Source organism: Arachis ipaensis, chromosome B3, assembly GCF_059453495.1.
Source record: "Arachis ipaensis isolate K30076 ecotype BB chromosome B3, ASM5945349v1, whole genome shotgun sequence".
Classification (NCBI taxonomy): Eukaryota; Viridiplantae; Streptophyta; class Magnoliopsida; order Fabales; family Fabaceae; genus Arachis; species Arachis ipaensis.
In genome coordinates, this window is record NC_142438.1 from 52,649,015 (window position 1) to 52,670,854 (window position 21,840).

General features: G+C 39.7%; 2 non-coding genes across 2 annotated transcripts; both read right to left on the reverse strand.

Annotated features, from left to right (window-relative positions):
* Nucleotides 1–5,487: 5,487 nt before the first annotated feature.
* On the reverse strand, nt 5,488–5,591 carry LOC148570644 (small nucleolar RNA R71). The gene has a single exon (XR_015908559.1). It is a non-coding gene; the product is annotated as a small nucleolar RNA R71 (small nucleolar RNA).
* Nucleotides 5,592–15,403: 9,812 nt separating this feature from the next.
* LOC148570645 (small nucleolar RNA R71) lies at nt 15,404–15,507 on the reverse strand. The gene has a single exon (XR_015908028.1). It is a non-coding gene; the product is annotated as a small nucleolar RNA R71 (small nucleolar RNA).
* Between the last annotated feature and the right edge of the window lie 6,333 nt (nt 15,508–21,840).

Sequence of the window (21,840 nt, forward strand, 5' to 3'; positions counted from 1 at the left end):
CCTATTTTGAATCTGCTCTTAGATCTCCGGGTATTCATCTTCTTTCAGATTGAATCTAACTTCCGGGATCACTGATCTTCAGCACACAATTTTGAGGTAATGGTCCGCATGTTCTTTAGTAAAGAACTTCTCATGCATCCAAAGTGGCTTTGAGTTGCTTTCTTTCTTGCCTCTTGAAGTGGTTTGTTTTCCTTTGGGGGCCATGAGCTTCGTTTGTTTTGGCGTAGGGATCACGGAAATCACACCAAACTTAGTGCTTTACTTGCCCTCAAGCAAATTAAAATGAAAGAAGATGAATAGATGGAGAGAAGGATTCGAACGATGGAGTAAAGGGAATGGCCGAATGTATAAATAAAGGGGAGGGAGGGACTTGGTTCGAAATTAAAAAAAAGATATGATTGAAAAATATGATAGATAAAAGATAAACATGATATGAAAAAGATGAGATTCTTTTAAAAAATTTAAAAGATAGGAAAAAGATATGAGAAAGTTAAATCTGAATTTTGGTTTATGCATCTAAGAAATAAAAGATAATAGGAATGATTTAAAAAGATTTGAAAAGAAATTGGAAAGATGAATGAGTTTTGAAAAAGAATTGAAAAGAATGGAAGAAGAATAAAAAAAAGAATTTATAAGATTATAAATTTTTGGGAATGGAAATTAAAAAATGAATGTTTATCATGTTTTGATGCAGAAAGTTTTGAATTAAAACATGAAAATTTGAAAAAATTTGAACTGGAACAAAATTACCTTTCCCCGTGCTATTCTGGTGTTAAACGCCCAGAATGATACCCATTTTGGCGTTTAACGCCCATCAGGTGGCCATTTTGGGCGTTTAACGCCCAGCCAGGTACCCTGACTGGCGTTAAACGCCAGCAATCCTTCCTTACTGGGCGTTTTTTTGAACGCCCAGATTGCTTCTTTACTGGCGTTTTGACGCCAGTAAGCTCCTTTTCTCTGTGATTTCTCTGTTTTATTTATGTCTTGAACCTTAATTTTCCTGACTTATTCACTGAAATGCATGAGCCAACATTAGGAACAAAATTAAATAAGCTTATATAATTGTTATAAACATCTAATTATTAATAATGGCTGGGTTCCCTCCCAGCAAGAGCTTCTTTACTGTCTTTAGCTGGACTTTACTAAGCTTTTACTTTAGTCTCAGTTTTGAGCATTCTTGCTCAACATTGCCTTCAAGATAATGTTTTATTCTCTGTCCATTAACAATGAACTTTTTGTCAGAGCCAATATCTTGAAGCTCTACATAACCATATAGTGACACACTTGTAATCACATATGGTCCTCTCCACCGGGATTTCAATTTCCCAGGGAACAATCTGAGCCTAGAGTTAAACAGCAGGACCTTCTGTCCTACCTCAAAGACTCTAGATGATAGCCTTTTGTCATGCCATCTTTTTGCTTTCTCTTTATAAATTTTAGCATTTTCGAAAGCATTGAGTTTGAATTACTCCAGCTCATTCAACTGGAGTAATCTTTTCTCTCCAGCCACCTTAGCATCAAGGTTTAGGAATCTGGTTGCCCAGTAGGCTTTGTGTTCTAGCTCCACTGGCAGATGACAAGCTTTTCCATACACAAGCTGGTATGGAGAGGTCCCTGATGAGCGGATAATTTATACGCTTTTTGGCATTATTTTTAGTATATTTTTTAGTTAGTTTTTATTATATTTTTATTAGTTTTTAAATAAAAATCATATTTCTGGACTTTACTATGAGTTTGTGTGTTTTTCTGTGATTTCAGGTATTTTCTGGCTGAAATTGAGGGACCTGAGCAAAAATCTGATTCAGAGGCTGAAAAAGGACTGCAGATGCTGTTGGATTCTGACCTCCCTGCACTCAAAGTGGATTTTCTGGAGCTACAGAAGCCCAATTGGCGCGCTCTTAATTGCGTTGGAAAGTAGACATCCTGAACTTTCCAGCAATATATAATAGTCTATGCTTTGCCCGAGATTTGATGGCCCAAACCGGCGTTCTAAGTCAGCTTAAGAATTATGGCGTCAAAACGCCAGAACTGGCACAAAAGCTGGAGTTAAACGCCCAAACTGGCACAAAAGCTGGCGTTTAACTCCAAGAAAAGTCTCTACATGTGAAAGCTTCAATGCTCAGCCCAAGCACACACCAAGTGGGCCCGGAAGAAGATTTCTGCATTAATTACTTATTTCCGTAAACCCTAGGCTACTAGTTCTCTATAAATAGGACCTTTTACTATTGTATTTTCATCTTGGTTCTTCTGGTTTCCTCTCTGGGGCCGAAGCCAATGACCACCATTATCACTTTTGTATTTTCAACAGTGGAGTTTCTACACACCATAGATTAAGGTGTGGAGCTCTGCTGTTCTTCATGAATTAATGCAAAGTACTACTACTTTTTCTATTCAATTCACGCCTACTTCTTCTCTAAGATATTCATTCGCATCCAAGAACATGATGAATGTGATGATTATGTGACACTCATCACCATTCTCACCTATGAACGCGTGACTAACAACCACTTCCGTTCTATATGCAAACAAGCTTGAATCTGTATCTCTTAGGTTGCTAATCTAAGATTAGAACCTTCGTGGTATAGGCTAGAATTATTGGCGGCCATTCTTGAGATCTGGAACGTCTAAACCTTGTCTATGGTATTTTGAGTAGGATCTGGGAAGGGATGACTGTGACGAGCTTCAAACTCGCGATTGTTGGGCGTGTGACAGACGCAAAAGGATCAATGGATCCTATTCCAACATGATCGAGAACCGACAGATGATTAGCCGTGCGGTGACAGCATGCGTAGAACATTTTCACTGAGAGGATGGGAAGTAGCCATTGACAATGGTGATGCCCAACATAAAGCTTGCCATGGAAGGGAGTATGAATGATTGGAAGAAGGCAATAGGAAAGCGGAGGTTCAAGAGGAACAAAGCATCTTCATACGCTTATCTGAAATTCCTACTAATGAATTACATAAGTATTTCTATCTTTACTTTATGTTTTATTTATCTTTTAATTATCAATCCTCCATAACCATCTGAATCCGCCTGACTGAGATTTACAAGATGACCATAGCTTGCTTCAAGCCGACAGTCTCCGTGGGATCGACCCTTACTCACGTAAGGTGATTCACGTTTGAGAGCTCCAAGTCCTTTGGCGCCATTGTTGATGATCACAATTTCGTGCACTAAGTTTTTGGCGCCGTTGCCGGGGATTGTTCGAGTTTGGACAACTGACGGTTCATCTTGTTGCTTAGATTAGGTAATTTTATTTTATTTTTATTTTCGAAAAATTAAAAAAAAAATTCTATTTTGTTCTTCAGAGTTTTTAAGAATGAATTCTAGAGTTTCTTGATGATTTGTTGAAGTCTGGCTGGCTGTGAAGCCATGTCTAATCTTATTGGACCGAGGTTTCAACTTATCATCACAAGAGCTTGTTGATTTCTATCAATTTTGCTGTTGTTAGCAATGATCTGCTAAAGCTTGGCTGGCTATTGGCCATGTCTAGTGTTTTGGACCGGAGCTTTCATTGAAAGCTTGGCTGGCTAGTAAGCCATGTCTAATTCCTGGACCGAAGTCTTAGACTAGCATTGCAATGATTCCTGGAACTCTTATTAAAAATTTTGAACCCCTTTATATTCTTTTCCACTCAATTTTCAAAAAATCACAAAAAAAATTTTAAAATCATAAAAATCAAAAATATTTTATGCTTTTTGTTTGAGTCTAGTGTCTAATTTTAAGTTTGGTGTCAATTGCATACCTATAATTTTCGAAAATTACATGCATTATGTTCTTCATTAATCTTCAAGTTGTTCTTGATGATTTCATTGCTTTGATCTTTAAATTCTCTTGTTTCGTGTGTTTTGTTGTTTCTCATATGCATTCTCAATTTGTTAGTGTCTCTTATATGAAAATTTTTAAGTTTGCTGTCCTGCATGCATTGTTTGTTTGATTTGAGTTTCCTAAGATTAATTGTATTTTGATTGTTTCTCATCATTGAAAATTTCAAAAAAATTCTCAAAACTATGTCTTTTCAAGTCAATAATATAGAGAATTGAAGATTCAGAACATTCAGCAGAGGAATCAAACAGAAAAAGCTGGGCGTTCAAAACGCCCAGTGAAGAAGGAAAACCGGCGTTTAAACGCCAGCCAGGGTACCTGGCTAGGCGTTTAACGCCCAAAAAGGTAGGATTTTGGGCGTTAAACGCCAGAATGGATGCCATTCTGGGCGTTTAACGCCAGGAGGACACTAGAGGGAAGATTTTGTTTTTAATTCAAATCTTTTTCAAATTTTCATAATTTTTCAAAATCAAATCTTTTTCAAATCATATCTTTTCAATCATATCCTTTCAAAATTAATTTCTTTCCATTTTTTTTATTATGATAATTTTCGAAAATCCTTGCTATAATTAATGATTTACTTCAAAATTTTCAAGTTGTTACTTGCCTATTAAGAAAGGATCAAATTTTAAATTTTAAGAATCATATCTTTTAATTTCTTGCTTGTCAAGTAATCAACTTTAATTTTTAAACTTTCTTTTTAAAAAAAAATTGATTTTCAATCATATCTTCTCAATCTTATCTTTTCAATCACATCTTTTTCAAAATTAACTCTCAATCATATCTTTTTGATTTCTAATTTCAAAATCTTTTCAAAAATCACTTAATTTCTTTCCTAATCTTAATTTTCAAAAATCTCAATCAAATTTTCAAATTTCTTTTTATTATTTCAAAATCTTTTTAATTTATTTTCGAAAATTCTTCCCCTCTTCTCACATCCTTCTATTTAAGGGACTAACACTCCTCCTCAAGGTGCAATTTGAACTCTATCCCTCTTGATAAGTTCGAATTCTCTTCTATCTACCTCCTTCTTTTATTCTTCTTTTCCTCTGACACCTCAAGGAATCTCTATACTGTGACATAGAGGATTCTCTACTTTCTTGTTCTCTTCTCTTTCATATGAGCAAGAGCAAAGATAAAGGCATTCTTGTTTGAGCTGATCCTGAACCTGAAAGGACGTTGAAGAGAAAGCTAAGAGATGCTAAAGCACAATTCTCTCTAGAGGGCCTAACAGAGCTTTTCAAAGAAGAAGAAACAATGGCAGCTGAAAACAACAATGACAACAATGCAAGGAAGGTGCTTGGTGACTTTACTGAACCTACTCCCGACTTCTATGGGAGAAGTATCTCAATCTCTGCCATTGGAGCAAACAACTTTGAGCTTAAGCCTCAATTAGTTTCTCTAATACAACAGAATTGCAAGTTTTATGGACTTCCATTGGAAGATCCTCATCAGTTCTTAGCTGAATTCTTGCAAATCTGTGACACTGTCAAGACCAATGGGGTTGACCCTGAAGTCTACAGACTTATGCTCTTCCCTTTTGCTGTAAGAGACAGAGCTAGAACATGGTTAGATTCACAACCTAAAGAAAGCCTGAACTCTCAGGAAAAGCTAGTCAATGCCTTCTTGGCAAAGTTCTTTCCACCTCAAAAATTGAGTAAGCTTAGAGTGGAAGTCCAAACCTTCAGTCAGAAGGAAGGTGAATCCCTCTATGAAGCATGGGAAAGATACAAGCAATTGATCAGAAGGTGTCCTTCTGACATACTTTCAGAATGGAGCATCAAAGGTATCTTCTATGATGGTCAGTCTGAACTATCCAAAATGTCATTGGACAGCTCTGCTGGAAGATCTCTACATCTGAAGAAGACGCCTGCAGAAGCTCAGGAACTCATTGAAATGGTTGCAAATAACCAATTCATGTACACTTTTGAAAGGAATCCTGTGAATAATGGGACAACTCAGAAGAAGGGAGTTCTTAAGATTGATACTCTGAATGCCATATTGGCTCAGAATAAAATATTGACCCAACAAGTCAATATGATTTTTCAGAGTCTGTCTGGAATGCAAACAGCAACAGGCAGTACTAAGGAAGCTTCCTCTGAAGAAGAAACTTATGATCCTGAGAACCCAGCAATGGAAGAGGTGAATTACATGGGAGAACCCTATGGAAACACCTATAATCCTTCATGGAGAAATCATCCAAATCTCTCATGGAAGGATCAATAGAGACCTCAACAAGGTTTCAACAACAATAATGGTGGAAGAAACAGGTTTAGCAATAGCAAGCCTTTTCCATCATCTTCTCAGCAACAGACAGAGAATTCTAAGCAAAGCCACTCTGACTTAGCAACCATTGTCTCTGATCTAATCAAAACCACTCAAAGTTTCATGACTAAAACAAGGTCCTCCATTAGAAATTTGGAGGCACAAGTGGGCCAGCTGAGTAAGAAAATTACTGAACTCCCTCCTAGTACTCTCCCAAGCAATACAGAAGAGAATCCAAAGAGAGAGTGCAAGGCCATAAACACGTCTCACATGGCCGAACCTGGAGAGGAGGAAGAGGCAGTGATCTCCACTAAGGAAGACCTCAATGGACGTCCACTGGCCTCCGTGGAGTTCCATGATGAGGAACCATGGGAATCTGAGGCTCACACAGAGACCATAGAGATTCCATTGAATTTACTTCTGCCATTCATGAGCTCTAATGAGTATTCTTCCTCTGAAGAGGATGAAGATGTTACTGAAGAAGATGAAGATGTTACTGAAGAGAAAGTTGCTAAGTACCTTGGAGCAATCATGAAGCTAAATGCCAAGTTGTTTGGTAATGAGACTTGGGAGGATGAACCTCCATTGCTCATCAAAGAACTGGATGACTTGACTAGGCAGAAATTACCTCTGAAGAGACAAGATCCCTTGTACCATAGGCACCATGACCTTTGAGAAGGCTCTGTGTGACCTGGGGTCAATTATAAACCTTATGCCTCTCTTTGTAATGGAGAAGCTAGGGATCATTGAGGTACAAGCTGCTAGAATCTCACTAGAGATGGCAGACAATTCAAGGAAACAAGCTTATGGACTTGTAGAGGATGTCTTGGTAAAGGTTGAAGACCATTACATCCCTGCTGATTTCATAATCCTAGAGAGTGGGAAGTGTATGGATGAATCCATCATCCTTGGCAGACCCTTCCTAGTCACAGCAAAAGATGTGATTGATGTTAACAGAGGAAAATTGATCATTCAAGTGAATGAAGACTCCATTGTGTTTAAAGCTTAAGGATATCCCTCTGTAACCATGGAGAGGAAGCATAAAGAGCTTCTCTCAATACAGAGTCAAACAGAGCCCCACACTCAAACTCTAAGTTTGGTGTTGGGAGGCCACAACCAAACTTTAAGTTTGGTGTTGAACCCCCACATTCAAACTCTAAGTTTGGTGTTGGGAGGTCCCAACATTGCTCTGAGTATCTGTGAGGCTCCATGAGAGCCCACTGTCAAGCTATTAACATTAAAAAAGTGCTTGTTGGGAGGCAACCCAATCTTTACTGTTCTATGTTAAATTTCTATTTTCTTTTATTATTTTATGTTTTCTGTAGGGTGATGATCATGTCAAAGTTATGCAATCTAACATAAACAATATATATAGATATCTCAATTGGGGAGAGATGGCTGAGTGGACTAAAGCGTAAGTACAGTTGATATAGTTGATGCACAATCAAAATATGGTTTTTGGGGTGGAATTTGTGGCGGCAACCTATAGGTTTCGTCGTTTTTCTAATTTCTTCCCTAGCAGAATGTGAAAGATTACACTAATTCTATTACTTCTATTAAATACAATGAAGAGAAAAGGATTAGATTAGAAGAAAAAAGAGGGGGCAATAAAAGAGGGGTACTAGAATTGATGAAAAGGAAATGTCTTTTGATTTTTTTTTTCATTCTATCCTATCTATTTCTTGAATAAGTGATAATCCAGCAGTTCTTACTCAGGGAATTTTTGGACATTAAAGGTTTTTTTGAATTCAGTGCTAAAGAATTTCCTGTAGCTACCATATAGTATTATCTCTACTTGGTGGTAAAAAGAACATAAGCCAGATGAAGGAACAGAAACACCTAGGATGTAGACGATCATAACATGAGTGATTCAGCGGATTTGAAGTCACAAAAAAAATTGAAAAAGCAAAAACAGAAGAAAAAACAGTATTAAAAATAGAACACCCTGGAGGAGAAACTTACTGGTGTTTAAACTCCAGTAAGGGTAGCAGAATGGGCGTTAAACGCCCAGCCTAACACCATTCTGGATGTTTAACGCCAGAAATGGGCACCAGACTGGCGTTTAACGCCAGGAATGGGCAAGAAGCTGGCATTAAATGCCAGAAATGGGCAGCAGCCTGGCGTTTAATGCCAGGATTGCAGAAAGGGGCATTTTTGCATGCCACTTGGTGCAGGGATGAGTTATCCTTGACACCTCAGGATCTGTGGACCCCACAGGATCCCCACCTACCCCACCTCTCTCTCTCTTCTTCACCCATTCGCCAATCACCTCAATACCTCTTCCCCAAAAACCCCTCACCCATCAAATCCCACTATTCTCTTCACCACTCACATCCATTCTTCATAAAACCCCACCTACCTCACCATTCAAATTCAAACCACTTTTCCACCCAAACCCACCCATAATGGCCGAACCATACCCCCCTCTCCACTCCTATATAAACTCATCTTCACTCCTTCATTTTCACACAACATACACACTACTTCTCCTCCTTGGCTGAAAAACTATGCCCCCTCCATCTCCTCTATTTCTTCTTCTTCTATTCTCTTCTTTCTTCTTTTGCTCGAGGACCAGCAAACCTTCTAAGTTTGGTGTGGTAAAATCATTGTTTTTTGTTTTTCCATAACCATTTATGGCACCAAAGGCCGGAGAAACCTCTAGAAAGAGGAAAGGGAAGGCAAAAGCTTCCACCTCTGAGTCATGGGAGATGGAGAGATTCATCTCAAGGGTGCACCAAGACCACTTCTATGAAGTTGTGGCTAAGAAGAAGGTGATCCCCGAGGTCCCTTTCAAGCTCAAAAAGGGCGAATATCTGGAGATCCGACATGAGATCCGAAGAAGAGGTTGGGAAGTTCTCACCAACCCCATTCAACAAGTCGGAATCTTAATGGATCAAGAGTTTTATGCTAATGCATGGATCACCAAGAACCATGATCAAAGTGTGAACCCGGACCCAAAGAATTGGCTTACAATGGTTCGGGGGAAATGCTTAGATTTTAGTCCGGAGAATGTAAGGTTGGCATTCAATTTGCCAATGATGCAAGGAGATGCACACCCCTACACTAGAAGGGTCAACTTTGATCAAAGGTTGGACCAAGTCCTCATAGACATCTGTGAAGAGGGCGCTCAATGGAAGATAGATTCAAGAGGGAAGCCGGTTCAACTAAGAAGGCATGAGATTAGAGAAGACCAAAGAACCATGAGAGAGGAGCAACAAAGGCAAGGAAGAGACATTGAGGAGCTCAAGCACTCCATAAAGATCTTCAAGAGGAAGAACAAGCCGCCATCACTAAGGTGGACCCGTTCTTTAATCTCCTTGTTCTTTATTTTCTGTTTTTCGAATTTTTATGCTTTATGTTTATTTATGTTTGTGTCTTTATTACATGATCACTAGTGTTTAAGTGTCCATGCCTTAAAGCAATGAACATGAATCCATCACCTTTCTTAAATGAAAAATGTTTTTAATTGAAAAAGAAAAAGAAGTTCATGAATTTCAAATTTTATAACAGTTTAGTTACTTTGATGTGGTGGCAATACTTTTGTCTTTCTGAATGAATGCTTGAACAGTGCATATTTTTAATACTATTGATTCATGAATGTTAAAATTGTTGGCTCTTAAAAGAATGATGGAAAAGGAGAAATGTTATTTGATAATCTGAAAAATCATAAAAGTGATTCTTGAAGCAAGAAAAAGCAGTGAAAAGCTTGCAGAAAAAAAGGATATATGCAGAAAAAAAAGAGAAAGAAAAAGCAAGCAGAAAAAGCCAATAGCCCTTAAAACCAAAAGGCAAGGGTAAAATAAAGGGATCCAAGGCTTTGAGCATCAGTGGATAGGAGGGCCCACAGAAATAAAATCCTGGCCTAAGCGGCTAAACCAAGCTGTCCCTAACCATGTGCTTGTGGCGTGAAGGTGTCAAGTGAAAACATGAGACTAAGCGGTTAAAGTCATGGTCCAAAAGCAAAAAGAGTGTGCTTAAGAGCTTTGGACACCTCTAATTGGGGACTCTAGCAAAGCTGAGTCACAATCTGAAAAGGTTCACCCAGTTATGTGTCTGTAGCATTTATGTATCCGGTGGTAATACTGGAAAACAAAATGCTTTGGGTCACGGCCAAGACTCATAAAGTAGCTGTGTTCAAGAATCAACATACTTAACTAGGAGAATCAATAACACTATCTGGATTCTGAGTTCCTATAGATGCTAATCATTCTGAACTTCAAAGGATAAAGTGAGATGCCAAAACTGTTCAGAAGCAAAAAGCTAAAAGCCCCGCTCATCTAATTAGTACTGATCTTCATAAATGTTTTTGGAATTCATTGTATATTCTCTTCTTTTTATCCTATTTGATTTTTAGTTGCTTGGGGACAAGCAACAATTTAAGTTTGGTGTTGTGATGAGCGGATAATTTATACGCTTTTTGGCATTGTTTTTAGTATGTTTTTAGTATATTTTAGTTAGTTTTTATTATGTTTTTATTAGTTTTTAAATAAAATTCACATTTCTGGACTTTACTATGAGTTTGTGTGTTTTTTTGTGATTTCAAGTATTTTTTGGCTGAAATTGAGGGACCTGAGCAAAAATCTGATTTAGAGGCTGAAAAAAGACTGCAGATGCTGTTGGATTCTGATCTCCCTGCATTCGAAGTGGATTTTCTGGAGCTACAGAAGCCCAAATGGCGCGCTCTCAATTGCGTTGGAAAGTAGACATCCTGGGCTTTCCAGCAATATATAATAGTCCATACTTTGCCCGAGATTTGATGGCCCAAACCGGCATTCCAAGTCAGCTTAAGAATTCTGGCGTCAAAACGCCAGAACTGGCACAAAAGCTGGAGTTAAACGCCCAAACTGGCACAAAAGCTGGCGTTTAACTCCAAGAAAAGTCTCTACATGTGAAAGCTTCAATGCTCAGCCCAAGCACACACCAAGTGGGCCCGGAAGAAGATTTCTGCATTAATTACTTATTTTTGTAAACCCTAGGCTACTAGTTCTCTATAAATAGGACCTTTTACGATTGTATTTTCATCTTGGTTCTTTTGGTTCCCTCTCTGGGGCCGAAGCCAATGACCACCATTATCACTTTTTTATTTTCAACGGTGGAGTTTCTACACACCATAGATTAAGGTGTGGAGCTCTGCTGTTCTTCATGAATTAATGCAAAGTACTACTGTTTTTCTATTCAATTCACGCCCACTTCTTCTCTAAGATATTCATTCGCACCCAAGAACATGATGAATGTGATGATTATGTGACACTCATCACCATTCTCACCTATGAACGCGTGACTGACAAGCACTTCCGTTCTACATGCAAACAAGCTTGAATGTGTATCTCTTGGGTTGCTAATCTAAGATTAGAACCTTCGTGGTATAGGCTAGAATTATTGGCGGCCATTCCTGAGATCCGGAATGTGTAAACCTTGTCTGTGGTATTCTGAGTAGGATCTGTTAAGCAATGACTGTGACGAGCTTCAAACTCGCGATTGTTGGGCGTGTGACAGACGCAAAAGGATCAATGGATCCTATTCCAACATGATCGAGAACCGACAGATGATTAGTCGTGCGGTGACAGCGTGCGTAGAATATTTTCACTGAGAGGACGGGAAGTAGCCATTGACAACGGTGATGCCCAACATAAAGCTTGCCATGGAAGGGAGTATGAATGATTGGAAGAAGGCAATAGGAAAGCGGAGGTTCAAGAGGAACAAAGCATCTTCATACGCTTATCTGAAATTCCTACCAATGAATTACATAAGTATCTCTATCTTTACTTTATGTTTTACTTTTCTTTTAATTATCAATCCTCCATAACCATTTGAATCCGCCTGACTGAGATTTACAAGATGACCATAGCTTGCTTCAAGCCGACAGTCTCCGTGGGATCGACCCTTACTCACGTAAGGTATTACTTGGACGACCCAGTGCATTTGCTGGTTAGTTGTGCGGAATTGTGACAAAGTGTGATTCACGTTTGAGAGCTCCAAGTCCTTTGGCGCCATTGTTGATGATCACAATTTCGTGCACCAGTCCCTATAGGAGTCTTGAATGCTATTCTGTATGCCAACAGAGCATCATCTAGACCTATTGCCCAATCCTTTCTACGGGTACTTACAATCCGTTCCAAGATTTGTTTTAGTTCTCTATTCGAGACTTCAGCCTGCCCATTTGTCTATGGATGATATGGAGTTGCCACTTTATGGTTAATTCCAAATCGGACCAGAGCAGAGTCAAGCTGTTTATTGTAGAAATGAGTGCCTCCATCACTGATCAGTATCCTAAGGACACCAAATCTGCTGAAGATATGCTTCTGGAGGAACTTCATCACTGTCTTAGTATGATTAGTGGGTGTTGCAATTGCCTCTACCCATTTAGATACATAGTCTACTGCCACTAGAATATAAGTGTTTGATTAAGATGGTGGGAAAGGTCCCATGAAGTCAATACCCCATACATCAAACAACTCAATCTCTAAGATCCCTTGCTAAGGCATGGCATAACCGTGAGGCAGATTACCAGCTCTCTGGTAACTGTCACAGTTACGTACAAACTCTCGGGAGTCTCGAATCAGAGCTAGAGGACATTTTTAAAGATGTTCAGCCTGATTTGGAGGAACCAGAGAGAACAGCAGAACCTCTGAAAACTCCTCAGGAAGAGGAGAAACCTCCTAAACCCAAGTTTAAACCACTACCACCATCCCTGAAATATGCATTTCTGGGAGAAGATGACACTTTTCTGGTAATCATAAGCTCTGCCTTAGAGCCACAGGAAGAGAAAGCACTAATTCAGGTGCTAAGGACACACAAGACAGCTCTTGGATGGTCCATAAGTGATCTTAAGGGCATTAGCCCAGCAAGATGCATGCATAAGATCCTATTGGAGGATGATGTTAAGCCAGTGGTTCAACCACAGAGGCGGCTAAATCCAGCCATGAAGAAGGTGATGCAGAAAGAGGTCACTAAGTTACTAGAGGCTGGGATTATTTATCCTATTTTTGATAGCCCCTAGGTGAGCCCTGTCCAAGTTATCCCCAAGAAGGGAGGCATGACAGTGGTTCATAATGAAAAGAATGAACTGGTTCCTACAAGAACAGTTACAGGGTGGCGTATGTGTATTGACTACAGAAGGCTCAATACAGCTACCAGGAAGGATCATTTTCCTTTACCATTCATAGACCAGATGCTAGAAAGACTAGCAGGCCATGAATACTACTACTTTTTGGATGGCTATTCAGGTTACAAGCAAATTGCAGCAGATCCTCAGGACCAAAAGAAAATAACTTTCATATGTCCTTCTGGAGTATTTCCCTATAGAAGGATGCCATTTGGTCTGTGCAATGCACTTGCAACTTTTCAGAGGTGCATGCTCTCTATCTTCTCTGATATGGTAGAGAAATTTCTGGAAGTCTTCATGGATGACTTCTCAGTATTTGGAGACTTGTTCAGCTCCTGCCTTGACCATCTAGCACTTGTTCTGAAAAGGTGCCAAGAGACTAACCTGGTTTTAAACTGGGAGAAGTGTCACTTTATGGTGACTGAAGGAATTGTCCTTGAGCACAAAATTTCAAACAAGGGAATAGAGGTGGATCAAGCTAAGGTAGAGGTAATTGAAAAATTACCACCACCTACCAATGTTAAGGCAATCAGAAGCTTTCTAGGGCATGCAGGATTCTATAGGAGGTTTATAAAGGATTTTTCAAAAATCGCAAAACTTCTGAGCAATCTGTTAGCTGCTGACACGCTATTTATCTTTGATACAGAGTGTCTGCAGGCGTTTGAAACCCTAAAAGCTAAGCTGGTCACAGCACCAGTCATTTCTGCATTAGACTGGACATTACCATTCGAACTAATGTGTGATGCCAGTGACCATGCCATTGGTGCAGTATTGGGACAAAGGCATAACAAGCTTCTGTACGTCATTTACTATGCTAGCCGTATTTTGAATGATGCACAAAAGAATTACACAACCACAGAAAAAGAGTTGCTTGCAGTGGTTTATGCCATTGACAAGTTCAGATCTTATTTAGTGGGATCAAAAGTGATTGTGTATACTGACCATGCTGCTCTAAAATATCTCCTCACAAAGCAGGATTCAAAACCCAGGCTCATAAGATGGGTGTTGCTTCTGTAAGAGTTTGATATAGAAATAAGAGACAGAAAGGGGACAGAGAACCAGGTAACTGACCACCTGTCTCGGATAGAACCAGTAGCAGGGGCGTCCCTCCCTCCTACTGAGATCTCTGAGACCTTCCCGGATGAGCAACTCTTTGCCATTCAGGAAGTACCATGGTTTGCAGACATTGCAAACTATAAAGCTGTGAGATTCATACCCAAAGAGTACAGTAAACAGAAAACGAAAAAATTGATTTCTGATGCAAAGTACTACTTATGGGATGAACAGTATCTCTTTAAGAGGTGTGCAGATGGAATGGGGTTTATTTTTCATAACTAATTATTTTGAATTCTAATTTTATTTTATTTATTTTAATATTTTTGAATTCTAACTTATAATTAAAATAAAAACAAAAATATTTTTCTTTTCTTTTAATTTATATTCGAATTCCCTCTCTCTCTCATCTCTTTCTATTTATTTTATTTAATTACTAACACTTCTCTTCTACTTATAATTCGAACCCTCTCCCTCTCTCTGTGTTCAAATTCATCTCTCTCCTCTCTATTCTCGTTCTTCTATTCTTCTATTCTTCTACTCACATAAAGAAATCTCTATACTGTGACATAGAGGATTTCTCTTCTTTTCTGTTCTCTTCTTTTTCATATGAGCAAGAATAGGGATAAAGACATCCTTGTTGAAGCTGATCCTGAACCTGAAAGGACTCTGAAGAGGAAGCTAAAAGAAGATAAAGCACAACACTCTGGAGAGGACCTTACAGAAATTTTCGAAGAAGAAGTAAACATGGCAGCCGAACCCAATAACAATGGTGGAGATGCAAGAAAGATGCTTGGTGACTTTACTACACCAACTTCCAACTTTTATGGAAGAAACATCTCAATTCCTGCAATTGGAGCAAACAACTTTGAGTTTAAGCCTCAATTAGTTTCTCTAATGCAGCAGAATTGCAAGTTTCATGGACTTCCATTGGAAGATCCTCATCAGTTCTTAGCTGAATTCTTGTAAATCTGTGACACTGTTAAGACCAATGGGGTTAATCCTGAGGTCTACAGACTTATGCTTTTCCCTTTTGCTGTAAGAGACAGAGCTAGGACATGGTTGGACTCACAACCTAAAGAAAGCCTGAACTCTTGGGAAAAGTTGGTCAATGCTTTCTTGGCCAAGTTCTTTCCACCTTAAAAATTGAGTAAGCTTAGAGTGGAAGTCCAAACTTTCAGACAGAAGGAAGATGAATTCCTCTATGAAGCTTGGGAAAGATATAAGCAATTGATCAGAAGGTGTCCTTCTGGCATGCTTTCAGAATGGAGCATCATATGTATATTCTATGATGGTCTGTCTGAATTGTCCAAGATGTCATTGGACCACTCTGCTGGTGGATCTCTTCATCTGAAGAAGACGCCTGAAGAAGCCCAGGAACTCATTGAAATGGTTACAAATACCAATTCATGTACACTTCTGAAAGAAATCCTGTGAATAATGGGATGACTCAGAAGAAAGGAGTTCTTGAGGTTGACACTCTGAATGCCATATTGGCTCAGAATAAAATATTGACTCAGCAAGTCAATATGATTTCTCAGAGTCTAACTGGAATGCAAGCTGCATCCGGCAGTACTAAAGAAGTTTGCTTCGAAGGAGAAGCTTATGACCCTGAGAATCCTGGAATGGAAGAAGTGAATTACATGGGAGAATCCTATGGAAACACTTATAACCCTTCATGGAGGAATCATCCTAATTTCTCATGGAAGGATCAATAGAAGCCTTAACACGGCTTCAATAATAATGGTGGGAGAACACGGTTTGGCAATAGCAAACCTTTCCCATCTTCTTCTCAGCAACAGACAGAGAATTCTAAGCAGAGCCTCTCTGACTTAGCAACCATAATCTCTGATCTAAGTAAAACCACTCACAGTTTCATGATTGAAACAAGGTCCTCCATTAGAAATTTGGAGGGACAAGTGGGTCAGTTGAGTAAAAGAGTTACTGAACTCCCTCCAAGTACTCTCCCAAGCAATACAGAAGAGAATCCAAAAAGAGAGTGCAAGGCCATCAACACGCCCAACATGGCCGAACCTGTAGAGGAGGAAAAATTAGTGATTTCTTGTAAGGAAGACCTCAATGGACGTCCACTGGCCACTAAGGAGTTCCCTCATGAGGAACTAAGGGAATCTGAGGCTCATATAGAGACCATAGAGATTCCACTGAACTTACTGTTACCCTTCATGAGCTCTGATGAGTATTCTTCCTCTGAAGAGGATGAAGACATTATTGAAGAGCAAGTTGCCCTGTACCTAGGAGCAATCATGAAGCTAAATGCCAAGCTATTTGGTAATGAGACTTAGGACGATGAACCTCCATTACTCATCAATGAACTGAATGATCTGGTTCAACTGAAATTACCTCAGAAGAAACAGGATCCTGGAAAGTTCTTAATACCCTGTACCATAGGCACCATGACCTTTGAGAAGGCTCTGTGTGACCTGGGGTCAAGTATAAACCTCATGCCACTCTTTGTAATGGAGAAACTAGGGATCTTTGAGGTACAAGCTACAAGATTCTCACTAGAACTGGTAGACAAATCAAGGAAACAGGCTTATGGACTTGTAGAGGATGTATTAGTGAAGGTTGAAGGCCTGTACATCCCTACTGATTTCATAATCCTAGACACTGGGAAGGATGAGGATGAATCCATTATCCTTGGAAGACCCTTCCTAGCCACAACAAAAGTTGTGATTGATGTGGACAGAGGAGAGTTAGTCCTTCAATTGAATGAGGACTACCTTGTGTTTAAGGCTCAAGGATCTTCTTCTGAAACCATGGAGAGGAAGCATGAAAAGCTTCTCTCAACACAGAGTCAAACAGAGCCCCCACACTCAACTTCTAAGTTGGGTGTTGGGAGGTCACCATCAAGCTCTGAATCTCTGTGAGGCTCTCTAAGAGCTCAATGTCAAGCTATTGACATTAAAGAAGCGCTTATTGGGAGGCAACCCAATTTTATTTAATTATGTTTATTTGTTTCCCATTGTCATTTTATGTTTTCTTTAGGTAGATGATCATGTGGAGTCACAAAAACAACTACAAAATTAAAGCGGAATCAAAAACAGCATGAAAAATAGAACACCCTGGAGGACAGGCTTACTGGCGTTTAAATGCCAGTAAGGATAGCAGAATGGGCGTTTAACGCCCAGCCTGGCAGCATTCTGGGCATTTAACGCCAGAAAAGGGTGTCTGGCGTCTGGCTGGCGTTAAACGCCAGAATTGGCAGACAGACTGGCGTTTAATGCCAGAAAAGGGTGTCTGGCCAGCGTTAAACGCCAGAAAGGGGTAGCAGACTGGCGTTTAACGCTAGAAAAGGTAGCAGAGCTGGCGTTAAACGCCAGATTTGGCACACAATGCGCGTTTAAACGCCAGAATAGTGCAGGGACCCAATTTCCTTGACACCTCAGGATCTGTGGACCCCACAGGAACCCCACCTACCCCCTCTCTTTCTACCCTCTTCACACCTTTCCATAACACTCTTTCCCAAATACACTTGACCAATCCAATCACCACCTCTTTCCCAAATGCTATTCACCTATCAAATCCTCCTCTCTTCCCCATACTCTCTTCACCACTTACATCCATCCATCATTAAAACCCCACCTACCTCACCATTCAAATTCAAACCAATTCCCTCCCAAACCCACCCTTCATAACTGAATTCCCTCTCTCTCTTATCCTATATTACCCCTCCTTACCACCTTCAATTCCACACATCATACACACTTCTCACTCCCTTGACTGAACCCACCACACATCTCCATCTCCTCCGTTTCTTCTTCTTCTCCTCCTTTCTTTCTTCTTTTGCTCGAGGATGAGCAAACATTTTAAGTTTGGTGTGGAAAAAGCTCTGCTTTTTATTTTTCCATAACCATTAATGGCACTTAAGGCCGGAGAAACCTCTAGAAAGAGGAAAGGGAAGGCAATTGCTTCCACCTCTGAGTCATGGGAGATGGAGAGATTCATCTCAAAGGTCCATCAAGACCACTTCTATGAAGTTGTGGCCAAGAAAAAGGTGATCCCCGAGGTCCCCTTCATGCTCAAAAAAGAGTGAATATCCGGAGATCCGACGTGGTATTCGAAGAAGAGGTTGGGAAACTCTCACCAACCCCATCCAACAAGTCGGGATCTTAATGGTTCAAGAGTTCTATGCTAATGCATGGATCACTAGGAACCATGATCAAAGTATGAACCCGAACCCAAAGAATTGGCTCACAATGGTTCGAGGAAAATACTTGGATTTCAGTCCGGAAACTGTAAGGTTGGCATTCAACTTGCCAATAATGAGAGGAGATCCTCACCCTTTCATTAAAAGAGTCAACTTTGATCAAAGGTTTGACCAAGTCCTCATGGACATCTGTGTGGAAGGAGCTCAATGGAAGAGAGACTCAAGAGGCAAGCCGGTTCAATTAAGAAGGCCTGACCTCAAACCCGTGGCTAGGGGATGGTTGGAGTTCATCCAACGCTCTATCATTCCCACTAGCAACCGGTCTGAAGTTACTATGGACCGGGATATCATGATCCATAGTATCATGATTGGAGAGGAAGTAGAAGTTCATGAGATCATATCTCTAGAATTATACAAGGTGGCTGACAAGCCTTCCACTTTGTCAAGGTTAGCCTTTCCTCATCTCATATGTCACCTATGCAATTCAGCTGGAATTGTCATAGAGGAAGACACCCTCATTGAAGAGGACAAGCCCATCACTAAGAATGGAGCACCAAGAGCACTCCATCATCCTCCATGAAATAAGAGAGGACCAAAAGGCCATGAGAGAAGAGCAACAAAGGCAAGGAAGAGACATAGAGGAGCTCAAGCGCTCCATAAGATCTTCAAGAGGAAGAACTAGCCGCCATCACTAAGGTGGACCCGTTCCTTAATTTTCTTGCTCTTATTTTTCTGTTTTTCGATTTCTATGCTTTATGTTTTATCCATGTTTGTGTCTTTATTACATGATCATTAGTGTCTATTGTCTATGTCTTAAAGCTATGAATGATTCCATGAATCCCTCACCTTTCTTAAATAAAAAACGTTTTTAATTGCAAAAGAACAAGAAGTGCATAATTTCGAATTCTATCTTGAAGTTAGCTTAATTATTTTGATGTCGTGGCAATACTTTTTGTTTTCTGAATGAATGCTTAAACAGTGCATATTTTTTATATTGTTGTTTATGAATATTAAAATTGTTGGCTCTTGAAAGAATAATGAAAAAAGAGAAATGTTATTGACCATCTAAAAAATCATAAAATTGATTCTTGAAGCAAGAAAAAGCAGTGAAAAACAAAGCTTGCGAAAAAAAGGCGAAAAAGAAAAAGAAAGAAAAAAAAAAGGAAAAGCAAGCAGAAAAAGCCAATAACCCTTTAAACCAAAAGGCAAGGGTAAAAAGGATCCAAGGCTTTGAGCATTAATGGATAGGAGGGCCCAAAGGAATAAAATCCTGGCCTAAGCGGCTAAATCAAGCTGTCCCTAACCATGTGCTTGTGGCGTGAAGGTGTCAAGTGAAAAGTTTGAGACTGAGCGGTTAAAGTCATGGTCCAAAGTAAAAAAAGAGTGTGCTTAAGAGCTCTGGACACCTCTAATTGGGGACTCTAGCAAAGCTGAGTCACAATCTGAAAAGGTTCACCCAGTTATGTGTCTGTGTCATTTGTGTATCCGGTGGTAATATGGGAAAACAAAATGCTTAGGGTCACGGCCAAGACTCATAAAGTAGCTGTGTTCAAGAATCAACATACTGAACTAGGAAAATCAATAACACTAGCTAAATTCTGAGTTCCCATGGATGCCAATCATTCTAAACTTCAAAGGATAAAGTGAGATGCCAAAACTGTTCAGAAGCAAAAAGTTACTAGCCCCGCTCATCTAATTAAAACTAATCTTCACTGATGTTTTTGAAATCTATTGTATATTCTCTTCTTTTTATCCTATTTTTTTTAGTTGCTTGAGGACAAGCAACAATTTAAGTTTGGTGTTGTGATGAGCGGATAATTTATACCCTTTTTGGCATTATTTTTACATAGTTTTTAGTATGTTTTAGTTAGTTTTTATTATATTTTTATTAGTTTTTATTCAAAAATCAAATTTCTGGACTTTACTATGAGTTTGTGTATTTTTCTGTGATTTCAGGTATTTTTTGGCTGAAATTGAGGGACCTGAGCAAAAATCTGATTCAGAGGCTGAAAAAGGACTGCAGATGCTGTTGGATTCTAACCCTCCTGCACTCGAAATAGATTTTCTGGAGCTACAGAATCCCAATTGGCTCGTTCTCAATTGCGTTAGAAAGTAGACATCTTGGGCTTTCCAGCAATATATAATAGTCTATACTTTGCCCTAGATTTGATGGCCCAAACGGGCGTTCAAAGACAGCCCAAGGAATTCAGGCGTAAAACGCCCAAAATGGCACCAAATCTGGCGTTTAACTCCAAGAACAGCCTAAGCACGAAAAAGCTTCAATGCTCAACCCAAGCACACACCAAGTGGGCCCCGGAAGTGGATTTCTGCACTATCTGCACTTAGTTACTCATTTTCTGTAAACCCTAGTAACTAGTTTAGTATAAAAACTACTTTTAGAGATTTATTTTAAAAGTCTTTTGACCATATTACGCTATCATAGCTTATTGTACACGTTGGGAGGCTGGCCTCACGGCCATGCCTAGACCTTCTTTCACTTATGTATTTTCAACAGTGGAGTTTCTACATCCCATAGATTAAGGTGTGGAGCTCTGCTGTTCTTCATGAATTAATGCAAGTACTATTGTTTTTCCTTCAATTCATGCCTACTTCTTCTCCAAGATATACTCTTGTTCTTAATTCAGTTAAGTCAGAATGAAGGGGTGAGCCGTGACAATCACCCAATCTTCGTTACTCGCTTAGCCAAGATCCGCGTGCCTGACAACCACAAAACGGTCTACATGATGTTCAACGTAGTCATTGGACGAAAGCTGGAGTATATTCTCTTGGATATCTAATACACGGACCGAGTCCGTGAGATTAGTATCTTCGTGGTATAGGCTAGAACCATTGGCAGCATTCCTGGGATCCGGAAAGTCTAAACCTTGTCTGTGGTATTTCGAGTAGGATCCGGGAAGGGATGACTATGACGAGCTTCAAACCTACGAATGTTGGGCGCAAGTGACAGTATGCAAAAGGATCAATGGATCCTATTCCGACGCTAGCGGAAACCGACAGATGATTAGCCATGCAGTAATTGTGCCTGGTATTTTTCATCCGAGACGAGAAATGCGACAGTTGATTAGCCGTGCAAAAATCGTAGAGGACCATTTTCACTGAGAGGATCCTACAGCTTGCCATGGAAGGGAGCACGCATGGTTGGAAGAAGGCAATAGGAAAGCAGAGGTTCAGAAGCAACAAATCATCTCCAGACGCTTATCTGAAATTCCCACCAATGAATTTACATAAGTATCTTTATCTTATTTTAAGTTTTATTTATCTTTTAATTATCAAAACCTCATAATCATTTGAATCCGTCTGACTGAGATTTACAAGGTGACCATAGCTTGCTTCAAGCCGACAATCTCCGTGGGATCGACCCTTACTCACGTAAGGTATTACTTGGATGACCTAGTGCACT